This window comes from Strix uralensis, chromosome 23, assembly GCF_047716275.1.
Source record: "Strix uralensis isolate ZFMK-TIS-50842 chromosome 23, bStrUra1, whole genome shotgun sequence".
Classification (NCBI taxonomy): Eukaryota; Metazoa; Chordata; class Aves; order Strigiformes; family Strigidae; genus Strix; species Strix uralensis.
Genome location: NC_133994.1, coordinates 2,046,498 through 2,064,632, shown reverse-complemented (window position 1 = coordinate 2,064,632; position 18,135 = coordinate 2,046,498). Strand labels below are relative to the sequence as shown.

Sequence of the window (18,135 nt, the reverse complement as noted above, 5' to 3'; positions counted from 1 at the left end):
TTAAGAGAACTAAAGGAGAAACTTTTAAGAAAATAGAAGTTATTGTAGATGGTTTAGATACTAAATTTACATATCGTTGCTAATTATTTCTCCTTAGATGACTAATTTATGTGAGTCCAAAACCCAATACTTCTTTTTCCATATTTCCTAAATAATACAGTGATGGGTTCACATAAAATTCCAGATAAAATTATCAAAATTATAATAAATATCTATCAGCTACAAGAAGCAGAAACTGTTAGCTGAAACGCAGGCCAGATAACAACAAAACTAAATAGTAAAATAGAGGAGAACCTAATTATAGCTGCAGTTTCCTTTTGCCCTCACCCAGGAGAATATTTGAAATGCCAGATTTAAAATAATCTGATTTTGCAGAAATTCTTTATTTATCACTGCCCTCAGGAAAGAGAGGGTAGAGTCAAAACCTTTTTTTCCAGCAGAATATTTGTCTGTAGTGGAAATTACTAACAAGTCTTCAAAGAAGTCTTTGATGATCCTCAGGCTACCTCTATTGATGATGTCAAGTTTTAGCACTAAGGGCTGCAGTAGAGAAGTAGGAAACATGGATGGGGAAGTGAGCTTTGAAGTTAGCTCAGAAAGCTGACACAAAATATGAAATCAATCATGTTAAGGCTTGATCACACAAACATAGATGTCAAAGGTAAAACTCCTATTGACTACAAACATGAGCTGAATTAGCTCCTCAATAATGAATCAAAAATATAAATAAGATTGTTCTGAGTCTTCAAGGTTAAAAATTTGAATCAGTAAGTCTAAAAAAAAAGGCACCTGATAGTGTTATTCCATTGTTTAATACAGATTCTGTCTGGTCAGAGCATTCCCTAATATGATTAGAAATCAAGTATTCAGGGTTGGGGGTTTTTGTGTTTTTAAACATACTTGCTGCTGCTTCCAGTAATGGACATGATCATCTAAGAAGCACAATCTTATTTCTGATATCAAAACCTTACCTGAGTATGGAGGGGGGAAAAGAAATAATTAATTCTTGCCACCCATAAAAAAATGTTTCATGCTTTTTCACTGAAAACACTACTAACATGCATGTGACTGACCTATTACATTTTCTTTTAAGATATTCTCTCTCTTGGAAATACAAGTGGTGAGTCAGTTGTTATGGTAACTATTTTTCTTTTTTTTTTTTTTAACTAACATATGACAGCCTGTGTGTCATCTGATGCTGTTCCTGAATTAAGTTACACATTCACTTTTGTCAAATAGTCTAAAAAGGGCTTCTTGGATGAAGAAATAGTGGGGAGAAAACGCGACATTTTTTCCAGGCACCCTGCTTTAGCAGGTATAAAACCACTCCAAATCCTCACATTGTAACATGTCCAACTACATACAAAAAGACGAGGTTTGGCTCGGCCCTCCTGCATGCTCTAAAGATAAATCATCATCCTCACCCTCCCCTTTTTTTGGTAAATTTTGATGTATAAATTCCTGTAAAAGATAATCTCTCTCATCACATGAATTTTCTCACTACTGATTAATCTAAAACTTCAATTAATCAAACTGAGTACTGCCAATTAAAGGGTAATCCCAAAACATTTATGATGAAATTATTTGTTACAGATTAATATGTATTCTCCTGAATTATCAAGGCCATAAAGAAAACTTTAGCACTACTAAAGACATTTTGAACATGAAGTGACACAAAATTTTGTTTTCCCCTCAGACTATTTAGCTACATGCACCATTTTAATCCATTAAAGCATTTATTATGTGATTAAATTCATGCACAGTCAACTTTTTGTTAGCTTGTGTTATGGTTCAACCCCAGCTGGCAACTAAGCACCACGCAGCCACTTGCTCGCTCCTCCCCACCCCGCAGTGGGATGGGGGGGAGGAGAATTGGGAAAAAAAAAGTAAAACTTGAGGGTTGAGATAAGAACAGTTTAATGACTAAAATAAAATATAATAATAATGAAAATGAATATAGCAAAAAGGTAGAGAGAAATAAAACCCAAGAAAAGACAAGTGATGCACAATGCAATTGCTCACCACCCGCTGCTGATGCCCAGCCAGTCACCGAGCAGCGATCCACCCCTCCAGGTCAGCTCCTCCCAGTTTATATACTGGGCATGACATCCTAAGGTATGGCATATCCCTTTGGCTAGTCTGGGTCAGCTCTCCTGGCCATGCTCCCTCCCAGCATCTTGTGCACCTCCTCGCTGGCAGAGCATGGGAAACTGAAAAATCCTTAACTTAGGATAAGCGCTACTTAGCAACAACTACAACATTGGTGTGTTATCAACATTATTCTCACACTAAATCGAACACACAGCACTGTACCAGCTATTAAGGGAAAATTATCCCAGCCAAAACCAGTACAGTTTGGAGCTGTGACATCATGATGTGAGGAGGAGCTCTTTTTTTGTTACTTTTTTGTTAAACAAATTGTTTACAATTCCATGAGCTCCAATTTTGGAAATCCAGTCTTGTTTGTCTTGTATTCTGCTTAGCTGCTGATTTTAACACAGGCCTATCTGAACTATGATCTTTCTGCCTGAATGGCCAACTAAAATTATCTGTTACTACTTCACCTAAGTGTGTTTTGCTCCTCATTCAAATCCAATGTTATCAGTTGAATACTCACAATGGTAAAATAAGAAGGGAATCCATTCATCCACAGTGAACCTTCAAAAAAAGTATCTCAATTCGATATACTTTTAGTGGAACTCAGTGGAGTTCGTGGGTGAAGGAAGAAAAAGTATCACATAGTGATAACCTTGAATTAGATGGCAGAATGCTTAAGGTTAAGCACTTGGGACCTAAACAGTAGGAGCCAAAACTTGAACTTTTTACATCTCCAATCTTCTAAACAATGAACCAGCAATACGTTTGAGTTGGCTTAATATGAAAAGCTCCGTACGTTCCTAGTCCTGGTTTCAATTGAAAGCTTGTTACTCAGTCTTGTAAATGCCCCTAAATTTAAGACATGTAGCACAATAACGTTCTTCAATGCAGAAATATGAAAAATATTTTAGCTGATGCAGCAGAAATGTGATGATATGAAGCAAATGTAAAACAGAGGGATTACAACAATCTGGACAACTAGGAACATTATGTCACTGATACCAGTGCCTGGAAATTTCTTTCTTTATTACACTGTGATGTCTTGTAATAACATCAAGAATATGGAGAACATTCTTCAACATGCACGCATTGCTTCCATTAGTGTAGCAAACTGAAATAACCAAGATAACATTGCTACTTTAAGTCCCTTTAGTAATCTATCTAATCCTACTTTAAGCAGTTATCTTTTTAGAAAAGACCCTTGAAAAAGAATTGATACTGAAACAAAAAGTGTTGTAAAAACACATCACTAGCAGCAAGAAAAAAAAAAAAACAACAAAGAGCTGCATCGATACCAAGCTTATTTGCTTGGCCAACACCATGAAACTACTAGAAATTAATTTGTAAGCTTAAAACATATGTTACTAAATAGTGACTAAAGAGGCTTTCAAGTCAAATTACATCTAATACATCTTTCATGGGCATGGATCTCATTACCTATTTGAAATATGGAAAGCCATCCATATTTAAACAATAGCTACATATATGTTACTGCTAAACAACAAAACCTCTTGGAACTCTTTCACTGTCAGTTCATCAATGCTGGATAAAAACTGGATGTTTCTCCATCATTGCGTAATTATATCCATACTGTAGGCAGTGATGCGTGAAAGCCTCAAGGAACTCATCATTTACCCATCAGCAGAAGTTATTATCAAGGTATTTTGAGAGTTAGCCAACAGCTCTCTCCAAAAGCAGAGATGCGAAGAATCAGAAGAGAAATCATTAGAGCAATGGCCAAAGAAAAGGATCTTTTGATAGCTCTAAGTGTTCATGTCTTTTTTCCTTTTCTTCCTTCCTTCCTTTCTTCTAGTCTCCTTGGCATCTTTTCCCACCTTTTTACCCCCTCTGCCTCACTTCATCTAACTTGCTTTCCAAATCCCTGACCAAACACACAATCCATTCACTGAAATCAATGATGAGTTAACTCTAAAAAGTCCCATTATTTGTCTGCCATGAACACTCAGAAAGACAACACTATCTCATGAAGAAATCACTCTGGAGATGACCTCAACAGAACATTTAAAAACTCCATTTAAAAATTAAAAAGTAAAAGGCCAGCACCATAAAAACACTGTACTCTTCAATCCAATCCAGACAATAGAGTAGCAGGGTCCTCACAGTCTGCGGCAGCTGACACGTAACGAATAGACTAGAATGCTGAGGTCCAAGACGTCCTGCTGAAGTAACGGTCACATTAAGGGACCATCACAAACAGGCATGCTGCTTTGGGCAAACTTGACCTGTGAATCAGAAGTCTAAAAATGAAAGATACCATGTCCCATAGGTCCACATTTGCTTCCTCTGACTTCACATGTGATCAAAAGCACCTTACAATCCTTCTCCCTTTCATAGAAGCCTGATTACTTAAATACATAATTATACAAAACATTTCAAGTTTAAAAACACACAGAAGTTAATCTGCATTGTCTTAGTAGAGAATACAGAGTACTACTACAGAGTACTATTTTCACTTACAAAGTGCAATAGGAATGAAGCATCTACCTGATCCAGATTAGGATTTTTGTGGAATGATGACATCTGGAAATACTGTGCCAGAACTCTACCTCCACTCTTTCTGTTTCAGTGTCCCACAAAAGGAAGAACATTATCTTTATGTGTGACCCCAAGGTCTGGTAATGAAATGCCCTTGGAATAACCCAACCAGAAGGGGGATTTACTTAGTTAATACTGGCAATTTTAGGATATCTTTAATACTTCAGGTGTTAAGTGTTTTTCATTTATTTTGGTGACTTAAAAAAAATGAAAAAGGACAAAATAGAACTGCATGAACTAGTAATTTTTTGCAAGTTATGCATGCCAGTGTGAATCAAAATAAAAAGGGTGGGACAGCAGGAGACAGAGGGATGGCTGGGATGAATGTGTGCGCAGCTGGTGCACGGTCACTCTGTTGTTCCATCTTTTTACAGGACAGAAGAATATTTCACAACTATGGAAAACAGAACATCCATTTGTAGATCTGTTATTCTGTCCTCCTAAAGACACAGCAAAACCAATCAACTAGCACAAGTGCACATGCACACAAACCTGCACACCCAAGGAGCACCACTGGAAGACTAGAAAACTCTGGTTGACTGCCTGTGACAACAGGATGCCTTGAATCCCAAAAACTATCTTTAGCTCAGTGAACTACCTAAAAGAATTACTGGTTTTTGTTTTGAAGTCCTAATATTTAAAGCAAAACACATTTTCTATGTTTTCTCTGCAATGTCATCTTTCCAAAAACACTGAAATGCCTCCTCTGAAAGTGCTCTTTTTCTGTTGCAACATATGGTACCCCATCCAGAGAGTCACAAGATATTTTGTTTCTAATTGATTAAATTGCCTGAGTCCCAGACAGGATTTGCACAGGGATTGCAACTGCAACTGCTTGTTTTTCATGAATTTCACAAAGTAACACGTAGCTAGGGCAGTCACCTCCGCAGTCCCAGCTACCAAGTGGTCAACAAAAAGCCTCTTCAGAAGCATGAAATTTGAAACTTCAAAGTCACCAACTCTTGTGATTTTATTACATGGCCAGGAGTATTCTGAGGGTTTTTTCTTAAACCTCTGTTGCAATTAGGGGATCAAGAGAAAGTGTTATGTCTTCTAGTGTTATGGATACTAAGACTTTGTCAATTCTGATGTGTCAAATCTCACAATATAAATAAACAGAACCCAAATTCACCACCTTTACAATCTTAATATAATAAGCTACATCAGGTCATGGGTGTTTCTGATGGAAAAAGTGGTTTTTTTGACTCTCAACTTCTCACTGCTTGCACTGGCAGTACTAGAACTTGTTACTCCAGCATCAAAGTAATTCACAGGTTAAAGCTTGCAGGCTGCTCATTCACCAAGAATTACAAGACAGACATGACAGGAAACAAGAATATTAAATCAGGAAAAAATTAAAAATTTCTGCCTGCACCATCTGCGTGAATATTTTATATCAACGTAAAATGGCTTTTGCATGGACATAAAAGCCTATATGGCTGACTATTTCTGATTTTTCTTCAACCTAGCACTCCCACATTTTAAGATACTATAACTGCTGCATTTATGGGACAAGTTTCACATGCCAGTCAAAGTTGTTACTAAAAGTATGTGAAGTACCGGCAGTATTTCTGAACATTAGCGAAGCGTATAAAAATCTGGACTCCGGATTCAAATTTCAGGCCCTATCTCATTCTTGGTAAAGAAATTAAGACTGTAGAAATTATTACTTGAACTCTTCTGATCTTACTGCACACCAGTATGTTTTGCCTGATTAAAATAACTGAAAAGAAACCCTAGGAGGGATAGATTTCTCTTCTAAAATGGAATCAATGTAATAAAATTATTGGTTTTATTTATTATGAGAAATTCATCACTCTGTGCTAGAAAAAGAATCAGTTAAGAACTGCCTGTTTGTATTACAAAGGTAATTTCTTATGCTCTCAAGTTATTTTACTGCTATGCAGAAACACTTTTTCATTTTTCAGTTAACTAAAAAGCTGAGCAGTCAACTAATCCATTCTCTTTACTTACCATGCTGGCTGCTCGAAGCATCGCCTACTCCATACAGTGTCAGATCCAGATTCTGGCTCTATCTCCATTAGGGACTGGTAAATCAGCCAGTGCAAATCCAGAATTGCTAATGACAGAAACAGTAGATTTCAGTTCCCACTTTCCAGATACAATGTATGTCAAAAGATAGTTTATACACTCAAATCCAGTGAAAGAAAACAGTTTTGACATTTTTGTTTGTGCTGGTAGGTTTTTAAATCTTAATTAAGTCCACATAAGAATAAATTCAGTGACAGTCATTAGGTACTCAGTATATTAAATTTACCGCTGGGTAGACAGCAGAAAACATACATTAAGCACAATATTGAGAACTACCTCTCCAACAGCTTAAGTCTGTTAGATTTTGTCAAACTGGAGATACAGTTGACAAGTGAGAATATACAATTCACTTAGGTTTCTCCTTGTGTTTTTCAAGTTCTGTTGAACTGCTGCACAAACTTAAAGCAGTGACTTTTCTAATAAACAAAGAATCATGTGTCACAGCTTCAAAGAAATATTTCACTGTAGATTCTATTTCATCTGGTACTGTACTTCAAGTAATTATTGTTGAGTATTTACAATTCTGACATCAGCTATTATCCTTGACAGGGGAAAAAAAGAAAACTGTTGCTATAAAAATATATACAGAAACCAAATACTGGGTGAGATTTTTACAAACAAATTTCAGCGAGATTTAAAGGTTCTTGGCTTCTTAGAAGTACTAACACATTCAGCAGTTTCCAGGGACTTTAGCGGATTTATCAATACTTCAGAAATCAATCATTAATTAGGATCACAAATCAGTATTTAGAAGGACGATTTTTATGGTTCTATTTTTTGAAGACAGAGCTTGCTTTATTCCCTTGATTAAAGAATCCTTCCTTGAATAGTCAGAAGCCACCAGCTGGGGGCAGGGGAGGGCAGTAAACAACTTTCACTCTTTGAAGGCTGAATATTACATTATAAAAGTATATTTGGTAATCACAAAAACACCTCAGCAACTAAAAAAAGGTATTTGCTACTACTTTTAGGGTGTAACACTTGCACTTTTGCTGTAATTTATGAAGTTGGAAAACTAGCTACCTGGTTTTAGATTACTGCGTACACATATTAATCGAGGGAAATACATAATGAAATTGGCTCTTCCCCACACTACGTACACAGGAGTTAACTGTTTTCCTCTCCATTTCTCCAGTTAACTCAGATAAGTTGGTAGCAGAACTTGATGGGATTTGGTGGTTTCTGATGCCAGCCCAGATCTCCAGACCATGACTATTCACAGATGATCATGAAAAGAACAACAAATAAATAGTCAGTATGTCACAATTATATATTAATTATCTCTTACTGTTACTGTGTCACAATATTACAAGTTCAGGTAAAGTTTTTAAGTCAAAGTATAAAACACTTTTACTGTACTACTACTTCAAAAAGGCAACAGAACTCTCTATTTTGGCCAGCAGCATTAAATAAAGGAAAATAAATGGCTGACGACGACGACGAAGGGTAAAATTAAGAAGAATGTTAAAAATTACAACTCTAGCAAAAGAAAATCTCAACCAAATCAGAATCAATTGTAGCTTTATCTGTTATATCTTTCGTAGCATTTGTGGTGGGTTGGCCTCAGTGGACTGCCACATGCCCACCCAGCCGTACTCTCACACCCTCTCCTCAACAGGACAGTGGGAAGAAAAATCAGATGAAAATGCTTGTGGGTCAAGATAAAGACAGAGAGATCATTCACTGATTACCACCATGGGCAAAATAGGCTCAGGGAAAATTATTTGTTGCAAACTAAAATAGGCTTGGATAGTGAGAAACAAAGACAAATTAAAACAGTACCTTCCCCCTCATCTCACGCCCTTTCTGCCCAGCCTCAACCTCACCCCTTTATTCTCAACTCCTCTACCTCCCCCGAGTGGTACAGGAGGATGGGGAATGGGGGATTGTGGTCAGTCCATAATGATCCCTCCCCCTGCTGCTCCTTCCTACTCCCTTTTTCCTCTGCTCCAGCACAGGTCCTCCACAAGCCACAGTTCCTGTCAGGAGAACCTGCTCCTGCGTGGGCTTTCCACAGGCTGCAGTTCCTTCAGGAAATACCCACCTGCTCTGGCGTGGGGTTCTCCATGGGCTGCAGCATGAATATCTGTTCCACTGCAGTCCTCTTCCTGGGCTGTACAGAAACGCCCGCTCCACCATGGCTTCTTCCAAAACTTCCACAGCCTGCAGGAGAAATAACTGCTTTGACACCTGGTGAACCTCCTTCCTCCTCCTCCTCTCACCTTTGTCTCCGCAGGATTGTTTCTTGCACTTCCCCCCCCCCCCCCCCCACTGTTGTACAGTGGTTTACCCTTTCTTAAATATGTTTTCACAGAGGCACCACCAGCTTTGCTGACGGGCACAGCTTTGGCCAGCAGCAGGTCCGTTGTGGAGCCACCAGCTTTGCTGATGGGCACAGCTTTGGCCAGCAGCAGGTCCGTTGTGGAGCCAGCAGGAACCAGCTGTGTCCAGCACAGGGCAGCCCCTGGCATCTTCCAACAGAGGCCACATGTGCAGCCCCCCCATTACCAATACCTCGCCACATAAACCTAATACAGCATTAAAAGTTACTTCAGTTAAAATATTATTCAGAGGGAAAAATCCATGAAGAGTAAATTTTTTTGCTCATAATTTTATCTTTATGTTATTTAAGAACAAACTCAGTACAGCAGGTTCTTGTATTAGGCACCTGTAAAATTTATTCTTTCGTTGTTTCAGGGAACAGGAGAAAGTGAAGGAAACAATTATAATCTTGACTCTCTCCTGACATAACTACTGTAAAATTGAAAGCAAGCATATGTTCAGGGTAAAGTAATACAAATGCAGCTCAACAACTAAACAGTTCACTTATATAGGTAGAAACCACTTGAAGCTTTGGTAGCTAAATTTGTTGCAAAGTTCCAACAGAAAGCTAGCAAAAAGCATACAGTTGAAATGCAGCATCTCCAATCCTTATGAAGGTGAATGTCTCTCAAGACAGAGCAAATAATATCATCTGTACTTGGCTTGGACAACCCTGACATTAAAGCCAACCTGTCTTTCCAGAAGGATGGAAAGAAGATATACATTCATTGCTTTAATGAAGGCGGTTTCTTCACAAAAGCTAAGCTATCGTTCTGCCTGAAATACTTATCTAGACATTTACTTTAAACTGAAGTCCTGTGAATAACCTTGACTTCCACAAAAATGCATTTTAAAGATTTTAAAAACAACTAAGTTTTAGAGATAAACAGGAATATCATGCTTTCTTAATACAGAATGTAAATGATTGCACTGCTGAGAAAAGGGAAAATTAAGTCTTCTAAGTACCCAATGAACAGGAGTGGAACAAATTTTCTCTCTTCAAATATATCCTTATAGTAATCTGAAGAGAATACTTCCATGATTGTGTAGCGATTTCTTCAAGACCTATTCAATTCCTTATTGTTTAGCTTACAGAGCCAGAAAAAAGGGCCTGTTAAAGTTAACATCTGCTAACTAATCATGAAACAGACCATCACAACATTTTATAGGGTTTGAACATAGCTATGAATTTTGATTACTATCAACTCTGACTGGATTAAAGAAGAACTTTACTGTGAGACTTATGAAACCTACAAAAACTTATTCCTTTATAGGAAATGCTTCTAAAAGTAAACATGTACATTCTGGGTTCAAAAAATATGACTTAGCATTACAAGTATATCTAATATTAAAGACAGAAATAAATCAATCGGGTGAATTATATTTTTCTGATTTTTTGATTAAATATTTCAATTTTAGAGTGTTAACATCCTACAATGTGCAAATATTCTTAAGATGGGCTGCTGCACAGATCTGTTGTTCTGAGTTCCATTCCGTTATGTTTTGCTGCTTGACACTATGAGTACAGACATATATGCTGTATTTCGAGTTTTTCTGGATGATTTCCTTTGAGGTGATACATTCATATCTGAGTGAGGCAACACAGAAATTTGCTTACAAGCATCTCTTGACCAGCTGCACTCAAGCTGGAACTACTATATTCTGTGTAAACAGTCTCCTTATGCACAAGTCAATTGGATTAGAAAAGCTTTCTATTAAGCCATTGAGTCCATATCTTTGCATTATGATGGGATTCATTTCTGCTCTGTGCTTAACAAATTATAACCTGCTGAGCAATTCCTTACTGCTTCCAATGACATAATTTAAACGAATTGGGATTACTCTCTTACAACACACGCATACTGTGCATGCACATACAGAGTTTGTTGCTTCTGCTATCTTTCCAACTTTTTAATTCCAAAATACTTGCACTTTAAAATTTAAAATCCACATTATTAAACCACCAAAAGTCTCCCTCATCGCAAGAATAAAAATCCATTATAAGAACATTCGATACCTCACTGTAGTTCTGCATTTAATTGGAATGAACAGCTCGCTCCCTTCAGGAAAGGTCTCAGTCAAATAGTGATCCCCCTTGCTGCAGAGAACCACGCATTCTAGGAGAACTGAGTACTCGAAGGATGCTGAACACTATAGTCAGATCATATTAATCAAAAGAGGGACAACCAAGGCATTATGTCAAAGACTTGTTAATAACTGGAGAGCATAATGAATGCACGTACTAGCAGGGCAGCCATTGATCCACAGTCCATCACAGATGTCACCAGAACAATTAACTATAGCACCCTGTTCATTGAATACGTCATTTCTCCACTGCCCCTTTAAACCGAAATACACATGGATTTTAAATTTGGACAACACCACAGCTAAATTATAAAGAAGGGATTATTTCAGCCAATTTTCAATAGCAAAGTGGGTGGTCCTCAAGGCTTTTTATAAATACCCTTCCAACATTTGTGTGAAAAGTTGAATAGGAGACCACACAACAACCAAGGATTATGTGGCACTCCTCTAAAGGGGAAAGGGGGAGAATCAAACATTTCTTGCCCAAGGTTTGTTACTGTGGGATACTATTATGTGAGGTCCTTCAGTTCATATATTACATCGCATTAAATTACATGGCAAGAATGAATAACTGCTTTGTCACATACAGAATAACACATTATTTTGCTTTTTAAAGATTGTGAAAAGTGAAAAAGTGTACCAAACTCAATTCCAAAAAGCTTAGGTTATTTAAATCTGGACTGCAGTTCACCCAAGTTATACCCTTTACATGAAAGTTTAAAGATTCTTCAGGCTGCAAAGCCAAATACCACAGAAGCTTAGGTATGAGCCAATTAAAGTTTCTAGCAACGTTAAACTTGCACACGTAATTGTGCAGTTTAGTATTACGTCATGATGAATGTGCAGTTTTTCTAGTGTACCCTTTCCTACTGACTACGGTATAATCCTGAGATGATTAGTTCACAGCCACAATTTTACTAACATTAACTGATAGCAGAGTCAACCGATTCCTCTTTGCGGTCCTATACTAAGGGAGGATAGGAAAATTTGTCAGACCTTGTGCAGGTATTTGCTGACAGGCCAAGGAAGGTCACAATCAGGAATACTGGTGTTAGTTTCAGATGCGAGAAGAAAGTGTAGTATTGTATATTGTAGTATGCACTTTTATTCCAAGATACATGTAAAAACCATCTTGAAGCATAGAGCTAGCACTGAAAATCAGTCTGAATTGTCCAGTATTATTGAAAGAGTTTAAAGTTGAAACTGCTAAAGAAATAATCAGACAATGGTCAAAGTACAGCCAAAAGTCCAGGTACAGGAAGTAAAACAACTTAGTAACAAATCTCACTTGTTTTATGTGGTACTAAATCCTGTTTAGCCATCAGACAACATTCTTTCAATGTTAGAGGACTAGAGGAACTAGACAAGGAACTAGAGAATATTTAAAATCTAAAGTGATCATTCTTCTATCAAGTTGGATATCTGGCTTTTCATGTGATAACAGTAGTTATCAAATAAAGTGCTACTATAATTCTAAAATGTCTGTGAACCCAGCTGAAACTCCAGATGGATTTAGCAGCTAAAGTTCTAGCACTTTGTTTACACCTTTAGCAATTACAGAAGTAAGCTAGAAGACAAAAGCAAAGACAAAGCAGCTCTTTGGAAATATGCTTCAGATACTACTTGCTTTGGTCTACTCCTTCCATCACTTTAAAGCACACGATGCTATCCTGAGCAGCTATCCCAAGGAGAGCAGTACTGTTGGTAACTAATGGACACAAGCTTCAAGCTCCATTGGCACTTTCACAACCTCCTCTGCCTACTGGAAGAGACCTTTACAACAGCAGTCAGCTAGTTGTACTCCTGAGTGCACATAACTGTAAGGTGGTTTAGAAAAAACCCACTGTAACTGGAATTGTATCTAAATTCTGTACTGAAATCACAGGGGCCTTCATCTTGCATCGCTGTATGTAAACATGCAATAGGATTCTGCTGTGTATTGCTTCCTCCAGGGAAGGAAAAAGGACAGGGGGTATAAAATATGCAACCTTTCTCAGTGGTGCCTTATCACTACCTGTAAAGGCATTGTGCTTGCTTTCAATCAATTCTGATGATTGCCTACTATTAATGTCACTCATTCTCTTAAGTAATTAAGCCACCTCTTTCTTAGATGTGCCTTTGTCTCTTTCTGGCACATTTCCTTGTCTAATCCTCTTTTCCAGATGGCATAAGGACGAGAGATAAGTGTTGCTAAAAGTTGCTTAGCAATGCAACACATGCAAGGTTTGGAAATGCTGACGTCCACATAAGCACTATCTATACATCACACATTTATGCAGAGAAACAAAGGCGTGAACAACCAGAGTGACATAGGGGCCTCCAGAAAAAGAGCTACCAGTTAGTACACAAACAAAGGGGAGCAGGAAATGGAGAAAAAGCAAAAGCTACAAGCTTCCAGTGATGGCCTGTATTATGCTGTGGGTTTTTTTGTTTGTGTTCGGTTTTGGTTTTAAACTAGAACAGGAAATTCTGGTTTAAACAAAACAAAATCCTTTTTTAGTAAGTTTTAGTAAGGTCCTGTATTTTCTGTGATTCAGACATACAATGCAGTAGACAAAGACACTGCAACCTACTAAGAGACCAAAACAAACATAAAGAATTTCATGAAGAACAGCAACTGATGAAGGCAAAGTTGTTTATCACTACCTAGATATCAACCACAGAAATCCTCCTATCCTAAGAACCAGCAATAAGGAATTCATTCTGCTAACTGCACAGCGTAATTGTGGATTGTTTCTAAACTCTAAAGTAAATGTGTTTATATAGAATTTATTTAAACCACAAATTAAATGCTACAGGTAATAAATAAGAACATTTAGTACACGAACAGTAACAATTTCACAAGGTCACATTACCATATTAATTTGTTTCTGCAACAGCCTACTGAAATAGGTTAACATGACTCATTTTGTGTTTAAAAAAACTGAGATGTTAGGTATTTATTCATCATGGGTGACAACTCTGAAACAACTAGTTCTAAGAAAACAACTAAACAGTAGTAAATTAACTACAGAAATTCACATAGAGCTTTACTCAGGGTAGTCTCTTATTAAGCACGATTTTCAAACACTAGCTTTGATGGATATAAATTTTATCAATTTTGAATAAACAACATTTTTAATGTTAGCTACTCCCAGCATTGTGTGGCAGGGCAAAGTGTTCAAAGACATCTGTTTATGAATATTGAAAATGATGTTGTAAACAGGTCATAAGTACTTACAGGTTTTTTTATTTTAGGAAGCAATTTCCAGTTAATCAATGAGGTTTCCATTTTTCAATTAGTGGCTATTACACTTCTTATTGCAATTAATTCTGTTTATTTCAAATTCACACTTGCCTGCTTCTACACTCAACTCGCCTGCCTCTAACAGTATATGATTTCCACATGCTCTAATTTGGGCTTTTATCCATCATTTTCATTATTTGGCTTCAACTATTCATCAAACTTATTTGCATGGGCCTGATCTTAAATATTATGTTAAAATTACTTATCAGATTTGAGTAATGACTGAACCATGCCTTCCTTTATAAAAATCTTTGGTATTATAGCATACAGCCTCAGCTGACATTAATTTAGACAAACACATCTATATTTAAATACACAGAGTTACTCCAGTATATCCTGACCACTCATCTGGCTGAATACGTTCAGATAGTTCATGCTACCTGGCCTGGTTTTAGAACTTGGGAGAATCTATGCCTATTCCAAGAACCATAGTCTCAAATGTAAATCAGTTTATGTCAAAAGACACACAAAGTTTTATTTCCTCCTCAGACTTCAAAGAGTTTCTATACAACATTTCAGAAAGTTATTGACACTGAAATGGTTTTAATAAAAGAAAATACACTGGATTTATATATATAAAGGGCAACAACAACTTTTCAATATTTCTGATCCTTGAATAAGGAAATAAAGTATTAATATAATTTTAAATCAAGACATATTAGAGAATAACGTTTTGCTGGCATTTTTTATACAGGAACGTGTGATCTGACAGACTACCTTATTCTCAAATCAGCATGCACTTCAGAATAAGACCAAACCCTCAATTCTGCAGGCACTTTAGCACCCGTTTTAAACACAAGTTTCCTCCCCGATTAGTTTTTTCATGGGTTTATTTCTGGTCTGATAATTTTTATCAAAACCTTACTTTATCCCTCTCTGAAGGCCTTTCATTACCTGCCTTCTAAAGTGAAGGTAACAAGCAAAGCCCTGATGATTTCTCTGTTAGGTTGAGTCAGGAAAGCATTCAACAATGTTTCTCTTTAGAGAGACAGACCACCATGACACAAGATTTTCAACAAATCCTCAGTGTAAGATGCTGTATATTATGGCAAAATCTAGATAAACTACAGAAGCAGTAGGTTGGTGGGGTTTTGGTTTTGTTTTACCTCCCCCTGCCCCCCCCCCCCCCCCCCTTACTGGTCTTTAGTCTTACACTAAGACTGCTAATCACATCTTCCCACTCTCTCCTTGTCACATCCTACTGTCAAGCATCAGAACTATGTATCAGCTAAAGATCACTAAAAAACATTCAGAAGGCAGTGAAATACACAGATTATGCATTCAGAAACATGTTCAGCACACTTCCCGGTCACTACTGGGACACTAACTTCTAAAAAGTACTAGAGCTATGAGTGATGCAGTAGGCAGTGGTCCTAGCAATCAAAATAATAGGTCAAGCAATCAAAATAACAGAGCTCAACATTTACTAGTGGGGAGACTCACTCATGGCCTTTATATCAGCAATAGCTTTCTTTATATTTTTATATCATATGTCATTATATTGTAATTATAATCATAATCAAGATTTGGACAGATTTACTGAATCTTCAAATTTCATATTATCCACTAGTGTGCAGTATAATTCCAAGCAACTGAAATTCCAGTAATTTAAATAATTTGCCTCAGAAGTGAAATGATGACTCTTCCAAACAGGTAACTCCAATGGATTCGAGGGGGGATGGGGAACACGAGCCTGCAGGTGAAGAAGCCCATAAGGCTTGCCACCTGCTCAGTGTGGCTAACAGGTGTACCAAGCAGCAGGCCTTCCTCTGGGAAAGGCGACAAACTACACACAGCCAAAACACACAAAGAAGCAGCAACAGGGACAGAATGGAACACAGCATCTGCTTACTGGGACTTACGCAGCAGCCAGAAATGAGAAATCACAGAATGGAAACACTTTCATGAAGAAAATGAGTGTTTTACTTCATTAACCTCTGCAAACTTCATTTACATGTCATTGTTTTCTTTCATTCTCAAATGCATGCATGAAAATGCATGAAAGAAAACCAGACAGACCGCCACAGGTCACTGGATTTTTTTTTTTGTTTTGCTTTGCTTTTTTCATTTTTAATCAGCAGCTTTTCAGGGGCTTTGTTTCATTACATGTTCCCCAGTGTTCAGTTATAGTTTCTAGCTTGCATCTCTCAACAACATTCTAGGCCAACATGAAATCAGTTTTATGGTTAAGCAATAGGTAAATCGGAGTTGCTTGTTATTATTGGACTCAACTGTTGATATAATTATTGCTTTTTTACTGGACATTTAATCAACCTGAATCTCTGAAGGTTTGCAGACTACAATATGCTACTAATTGACAGCATCCACTTGCTAAAAATTTATCACTTGCAAAAGACTGCTCTAAAAATCTAGCACTGACATTATTACAATTAAAACTGAAGAGGAAAATCAGACAAATTCAACATTCATGCCATTATTCCATCTATTCTATCCCACATAAAAGTAATGCTAGAAGAATACCCTAGACCTCGAAATATTTCATAGAATCACAGACTAGTTTGGGTCGGATGGGACCTTAAAGCTCACCCAGTCCCACCCCCCTGCCCCAGGCAGGGACACCTTCCACTAACCCAGGTTGCCCAAAGTCCCATCCAACCTGGCCTTGAACCCTTCCAGGGAGGGGGCAGCCACAGCTTCTCTGGGCAACCTGTGCCAGGGCCTCACCACCCTCACAGGGAGGAATTTCTTCCTTCCATCTTTATATTCTAGCAGATTACTTCCGTATGTCCAAGGTACTACTTCAGTAAAGGAAAATCCAGTTACACACGGTTTACAAGCACAGAACTATTTGTACAAAGTGTGGGTACTCTTAACTGATTAGCAGGAAAGTTTGGTATTCACTGAGATATCTGACCATACAAAACAAACTTCTAACTCTTATGTGCAAAAGTTTATGTGGACAAAGCAGGCAGGATTTCCAGATCCTTAACTTGAGTTTCTTAGTAATGTGCCCTTTTTAGAGCACCAAACCAAGTCTTACCATTTGTGTTATGGCTGGCTTTGCATCCCCTGTGCTGCCCGTACATAATTCCTCTATTAGTTTTCACCTATCTCCTGTTTACTTCCATATTACATAGGCTCATGTTTTGCAGGAACTGTGCTTTGACTTTTGTTGGATTTCAGTATATAATGATCTATTACCATGTCTGTCAGGAACGTACTGGTATAAACTTAATAAATACTGTGTACACAAACTCAATGGTTAAACAATCACATAGTTTTTGTCAATTTTTCATTGACAGCAACAGATCATTAAAGTAGGTGCTAGGTTCTGCCAGTTACTTGTACTGTGTCAAAACCGGCTGCTCAAGAAACAAGCAGCACTGAAAATTTTATATCCATTAAGTTCATGATTACTCTTCTCAAAGTATATTATTGTCAGCTTTCTAATCTGAAGGGAAAGAACTGACCAGGCATACTATAAACTCTGTCAGAGAATTGACTTAAGATGTGAGACAGTGCTTGGGGCAGAAAGGAGAATAATATTTATAGTACCACCACTCAGGGGAACAGCTCTACAAGCAGCATGCTGAAAGAGATTAAAATTGCAGAAACAAGTGGCTAAATCATTCACCTCTAAGGTGTAGGTCACAGGTATGTCTTAGACCCTTTCCAGAAAGCTTGTTAGCTCTTTTATAATTCTATGGTAACAGGTTAAAAAATAACCTTAACCTATTATTTTGCCAGAAAAAAAAAAACCATTTATATGCTTTTAT

General features: G+C 37.4%; 1 long non-coding RNA gene across 5 annotated transcripts in view; it reads right to left on the bottom strand.

The window, feature by feature from the left end:
* LOC141953771 (uncharacterized) overlaps positions 1 to 18,135 on the bottom strand; it is a 52,948-nt gene that overhangs the window by 30,466 nt on the left and 4,347 nt on the right. For all 5 annotated transcript variants that reach the window (XR_012631999.1, XR_012632000.1, XR_012631998.1 and 2 more), the window contains 3 exons: positions 8,750 to 8,868; positions 7,806 to 7,917; positions 6,628 to 6,733 (listed from right to left, as the gene is read on the bottom strand). This is a non-coding gene — a long non-coding RNA (uncharacterized LOC141953771). The remainder of the gene's footprint in view (positions 1 to 6,627; positions 6,734 to 7,805; positions 7,918 to 8,749; positions 8,869 to 18,135) is intronic.